The following is a 6,660-nucleotide window of genomic DNA, read 5'->3' as shown; positions in this document are numbered from 1 at the left end:
TTAATCTTAAAAAGCGTTTCCTCCAGGTCGCCAATAGCAAACAATGCAGCGTGCTCTGCTGGACAAACTAAGTAATTACACCATTTCAAGCATTTTATCTGCGTTATATGTTCTGTAAAAAAAAAATTAATATCGGTGGCATATTCGCCGATACCGATATATCGGCGACAGGCTCATATTGGCCGATAATATCGGCAAAACGATATATCGGTCGGGCTAATATTATTATTATTAATAATAATAATAATGTTGTTGCTATTGTTATTATTTATTGATCAAATCAAATTATATAATTTTTGTATATAAATATTCCAAATTATTAATAACTACTTCTACTTACATAAATAATAAGCAAATATTTAAATGTGGTTTTGTGTGGGGGAGAAAATGAATGCCAGTTGCAATCATGCTTTTCTCTCTTTTCTGCCCCAAGAGATCAGTTCCTTGAATGAGTGGCCGGATCTTTATTAATCCCTTTTAAATGACCTCTGAGCACAAAGGCCATGTTCCTCAGTTGTGTTTCACTCCTCAGAGAGTTTCAGATGTGGGTGATGCGGCTAAACTTGAGGCTTGCATTCCAGGATATTATATCCCTGTAATGATGTACAAAGCATTGCAATGTCCCTGCTTAATCCTGGAACTTCATCTGTAGAGCTTCTAATGATAGTATTGTCTCCTTTCAAAACACTGGTGCAGCAGTTCTGCTCATGGACAGGCCCACACAGACTCTGCACATTCAGAATGCCATAATTTACCATAGAGTTGGAAATAATGGACAGTGTTCCTAAAATTCCTTAAGTGCTTGTTCAATAAATATTGTGACTAATTTGATGAGGTTTCCAGCTATTAATAAGTTGGTAGTACTTTCAGCTCCATTTCACATATTTGACCATATATAAATCTATTCTGCAGAAATCAGTGCCAAAAATGCTTAAAAAAAAAAAAAAAAAGTCAGCAGATTCCCTCAGTGCCTGTGCATGGTATTACCACAGATCTCGGCCCTACAGAGACATCTTGAATTTGTTTCTATGTAATCATCTCCTTTAATCAGATCTTACAGACATACATGTGTGCAATAAAGCTTTGGCTTATTGCTTGGGCATGTTAAGTCTATTTGGAAGGACTCTATTCTAAATCTGACTTTTGTGTCTTGATACAACATTCTCAATCGCTATTGTCATCTTTAATTTCCTCATCTGTCAGGACTTGTCTCAGAAGAGTAATCCTTTTTCTTTGAAACAGTAAGCAGCTTTAATGTAACACACTGAACATGTAGGAATATGCAAATATATTTTATTATAAATATGAGATAAATTCTTTAAAAAATTACCATTTTATGCTTTAACACTGGCTCATGCAGTATAAATTGTCAGCTTTGGCTACTTTAATGGATTATAATTATTTTTAACAGCTCTGAAACAGATTTACACCATCTGTGTACTTTTACTTAGTATGGCAAGAAAACACTTATAAACATTTTTCCTTTTGTTTGGTTGTTCTGTGAAGTTTTGTGAGACAAACACACATTTATGTTATAATCAGTAAAGGTTTCATAAACTTCCATCATTCAAGACCTCCTCTCATAGAGAACTGGTCCAAAGAAACTTGGCCTGCGTTACAAGGCAGTGGCCTGATAATAAGGCTTTGTTTTGAATAATTCCGAATTCCGATCTTTCACAGTTCACATTCAGGTCTTGGCTCAATGTCTGTCTTCTCACTTCTCCATTGCACGCAGCATTATTGGTTTGTCTTGGCTTTGAAAGTTAAAGGGTGGTGGGGTTCAACTGGAGAACTGGCAGAGTCATGTTACACTGTGTAACACACAATTACATAACCCGGCAGAAGCACTGCTGCACCATTACTCATGTGCCTGGCAGTTTAAGCTCTGATGAGAGTTCTTTCACAGTTCAGAGGTGAAGCCCTGGGTGATGCAGTCATGGTTGACAGATTTTTGTACAGTTGGCATTCGTTGACAACCAGTTTTATTCAGAAAAGGAATTTAGAGCTAAATTGTGTGAGAAACAACATAGAACACAAAAGTCAAATATACCATAGAGTGAATTCTTGAGCTGCGTTGAACTTAATCATTCAATTATAAAACACATTTTCTTCCAACTACACTTAAAATAATATATTTTCATTAGCTACATGGCCTCTTGAGAGAGCATTATTGATTATTATGTGTGCCATGCTAATATAATAACTGCACATTTATCACTAGGAAGTGAAGTAACAGATGCATAAAAGCTGTGGGTGTAACCATATACATTTTGTGAAAATGGGAAAAGTAGATAGAAGTGAGAAAACTTATCAGTAATACTCCAGATGTTTTCACATTCAGTGGTTGCATTTAACACAATTGCATGCAAGCATCATGTTGTGAAATTATGAAACCAGAAACTGTAAGGGGAATTTTTGAAGACTTACTGTTTCCCACAGAAGACTAACTGTGCCAAATTACTCCAGTACAAAGTGTCAAGAGTGACTCCGTGACTTTAACAGTCAAATGAACTACAGAAAAAAAAGATAAGCAAATAAATCATTTTTCTTATTGAGGAGTTTATTGTAATAGTTTTATGTACACTACCTTTTGGGGTCGGTAAGAAGTAAGTCTCTTATGCCCAAAAAGGCTGCATTTATTTCATCAAAATACAGTAAAAATATTGTTGGAAACAATTAAAATAATTTAAATGGTTCTAATATGCTGATTTGGTATTCAAGAAACATTTATTATTATTATTATCAATGTTAGAAATGGGTGCTGCTTAATATTTTTGTGAAAATGTTTTTTTTTTTCTATTTTATGAATAGAAAAAAAAAAACCTATTTATTTGGAATAAAAAACAAATTGAAATAGTTTGTAGCAATGTAAAAGTCTTTATCCTTGCTGACTATCAGAGCTGGGTAGTAACTGATTACATGTAATCTGGATTACATAATCAGATTCCAAAAATTATGTACTTGTAGCTCGATTAAATTACATTTTAAAATACTTGTAATCAGACTACAGTTACTTTTTTATTGACTAGGAGTGAGCCCAAAGCGTGTATCCGTAATCATTTCATTTACAAACTCCAGTTTGGGAAACCTTGACGAAATTCTTACCCTGTATTTTTATATTAATATGGTACAAGAAATATCTTATTAAAATCAATGTGATAAACGACTTAATCTAAAAGTAATCAAAAAGTAGTCTGATTATATTACCTAAAATGTGTAATGTAATGGATTACGTTAATTGTACTAACTACATTTTTTCATGTAATTTGAATCAGTAACGGACTACAATTTCTTAGTAATCTACCCAGGTCTGCTGACTATTAATTTTTAGTTTCTTCTCAAAAAAATACTTACTGACCCCAAACTTTTGAACAATAGTGTATGTTGTACAGCACAGCTGTCAAAGACATTGCCACTTTCAAGTACAGTTTCACCTCGCTGTTTCTCACATATCCCCCTTAATGCTAGTGTCAAGCTTTTCTTGAATGACTTCTCAAGGCCATCCCAGGCTAGTCGGGCCGACACCCTGGCACAGCCCCAGCGTATGAGAGCATCATCCTGTCGTTCCCATGGAGTTAGTGCACAAACATCCACTCTTTCATTCAGCAGACCCTGGATACCTTGAGCACATCTGGAAGACATCAGCACACAGGCTGCAAACTGACTAGTGGGACATTGTGTTTCTGGCTGTGTGCACATGTACAGTAGGCATTACACACTAAGCACGGACACACGCAAACATCGATAAGTCACATCTCGTTGGGAAGTTGAAGCAGAGAGGATTAGATTGAGGATTAGAAGATTACGTTCTCAGGTCTGCTGGAGATGATTAAGGATTGTCCAAGCCATCAGAGTAAAACATTTGTTTCCCTTCTTTTCAATTTTGTGTCTGGATAAGTGAAGAAAGAGAGAGTAGAAAGTAGAGGAACTGTCTGAAATCGTATTTGTTTGCATAAGTTCTGTCTTTTTTTCATTATGTACTTTTCCTTGGTTTTAGTTCCTTCCACAAAGGTTTAATTTCCAGCACCATGGCAGTTTTGATTGTTCTTGCTCATCTTTCACTGTAGAGGACGTGCTGCATTTGTACAGTTTTATATTTCTGCTGAGTGGAAAAATGAATCCGGTAGTATCACAAAGATGTTTTATTATTTTAGTTTTCCCTTAAGGTCCTCTTATAACCTCTTATAATGAATGTTCTTGCACCAAAAATATTTGTAATTTAGTTTTATGTGACCATTTTCCACCCTCTGGAAAATAAATGGCCCATTTTTTACTCACCCATTTTACTCATGTCTTAAAAGGCGTTGTCTCAGAAATCCACATTTCCAAATAGCCATGTTAAATGCTTATTTCACAGTGTCTCTTTTGGGTTGTACTTTATTTTTAATTTTTGAGACAACGCATGTGTATATATAAAAGCAATGGGTTGCGCTATAATAGGAAGGTCTGAGTAATAGATTTAAATGGATGTGTTAAGTAGGAACTAAGTGGGAAGAAGCCAGTTGATTGGGACAAAAATAAACATAAAATTTGTAGAAGTCTTATCTACAATAAAATCTCTTCTGCTTGGCATGAATTGCTACTGACATCATGTGGAAAATAAATAGCAGCTATCTTCTTTTTGAAGTGTTTAGGCTGTGGTTGTGGACTCTGATCTGGTATATAGCACACCTCACCTGCTTGGGCAAACAGAAAGGCCAGTAGCTCTTAGACCACAACATGGCAGGCTGCCCAGCAGAGTGAGAGTGTTTATGTTGGTATTCCTGAGGGATTGACTGGTTTTAAGAGCTATTTTGTGTACCGCAGCGGATGCTGCTCTGACTGGTGGATGTAGCAGGAGGTTGTTGGACTATTCCAGCTGTATGAGGGAAATCATTTATCATTTTTACTTAAAAAAAAAAAAGTTAAATTCATCTACTCAGGAGTTAGATAGCAGAGTGGGTGGAAAGAAAAAACCTGGATTGTCTTGAAGCAAGAGTGAATCACACTTAGACACAAATGTTTAGATTTGAAAATGCCCTTCCAGAACTGATGGATTACAGACACGGACCTGTATTTCATTACAGTTTATGAGTCAATGTTGAACCCAAACACACTAATGCTATGAACCCAGTGAGCTGCACAATGACACCTGAGAAATATGGAGGCATATGCTTTAAACAGGTTCATTAGCAGTTGTAGTTGCCTTGAATTATTATCTATACTCTAATAAAATCAAGGCACGAGACATTTTTCTCTCATACATACAATTTTTTTTTATTCACTCTTATTGATCAGAGTATGAAGCAAAACACTTTAAGGCAAGACTCAACTTTAACTTTTTTTTATTTTTCACCATTTCTTTCATTGTTTGGTCGGAAACAAAAGTTTGCAACTAGAATAGTCTTAGCAGGTAAATAAGCCATCATGCAAGCTTACTTTTATTTGTTAATGGTTTGAATGGTATGTGTTTGTGTTTTCTATGCTAAAATACTTTCCCCAATACCAGTTTCATGTACAGAGATAAGCCATTTGTTAGTTAATTTCCCTTGTGGCACTTTCAAACTAGTGCTTTGTTTGGTTAGAAAGTCAGTCATGACAACTTCGAGCAATAATGTGAGTAAGGGCTGGCTGGTATGACTATATTTATACTGTGCAAAAGTAGATATATCTGTGCATCAAGGGCCAAAACTGCTTTTAGACATATAACAAATGGGCCTTTTGGTTTTGTTTTGTTTTTTTGTGTTTTGTGTCCTTTCCGGGGCTTTTAATTAATCTAGTGCCTTAATTAGCATTAGTGTTTGGCTTCTCATTCGGCTCATAACTAAATAAAAAATGCTGCGTGACTATTAAGTAGGATTACTGCAAGACTGGCATGCAGGTGCTCCCCCCCACCTCCATCCCCCCAAGTCAACACCTCAGCTTTGTTTGTCAGCAGTCATGCTGCTGAGAGCAACCTAACACAATCAATAATTTTAAAGTGAGGCTGCAAACATAGGTGTTGAATGGATATCTCCGAGATCTGATTTTAAGCATTCTCTCTGTGAAGATTCTTGCTCCTGATTGAGTTACTTTTGTGTTAACGTTCCCTGTGTTGCACTGCTTTGTCTGTGGGTTAGCTCAGGGTTTTCTATAAACCAACAAAAGCATGGCAACATTACACTTGGACCCTGAAGTGACGTCCTCGCTGCTCTATAATCCCAGCTTCTCCGGGGCAAAGGTCCTGCTGGTGGCATGGCATTGGAGTGTGACATCACAGGATCTAACCCATTAGTTCTGTTAGGTTTGTGGCTTGGCTTGTGTTTTGTTTCCTCAACAGGCTTGGGAGCTATAAGAAATTACTCACTCTACTGCTCTCACAGTCAAATCAACCATTCAGTTAGCAGGAATTTAGCTCTATACGTCTTTCACAGTGTTAATATTTAAAGGGGTCATATGATGCTGCTAAAAAGAACATTATTTTGTGTATTTGGTGTAATGAAATGTGTTTATGCGGTTTAAGGTTAAAAAACACATTATTTTCCACATACTGTACATTGTTGTTTCTCCTCTATGCCCCGCCTTTCTGAAACGTGTCGATTTTTACAAAGCTCATTGTTCTAAAACAGCGAGGTGTGCTGTGATTGGCCAGCTGTCCAGTGCGTTGTGATTGGCCGAATACCTCAAGCATGTGACGGAAAT

This window comes from Sinocyclocheilus anshuiensis, unplaced genomic scaffold, assembly GCF_001515605.1.
Source record: "Sinocyclocheilus anshuiensis isolate Anshui unplaced genomic scaffold, SAMN03320099.WGS_v1.1 scaffold629, whole genome shotgun sequence".
In the NCBI taxonomy this organism is placed as follows: Eukaryota; Metazoa; Chordata; class Actinopteri; order Cypriniformes; family Cyprinidae; genus Sinocyclocheilus; species Sinocyclocheilus anshuiensis.
This window is presented reverse-complemented; position numbering follows the sequence as displayed.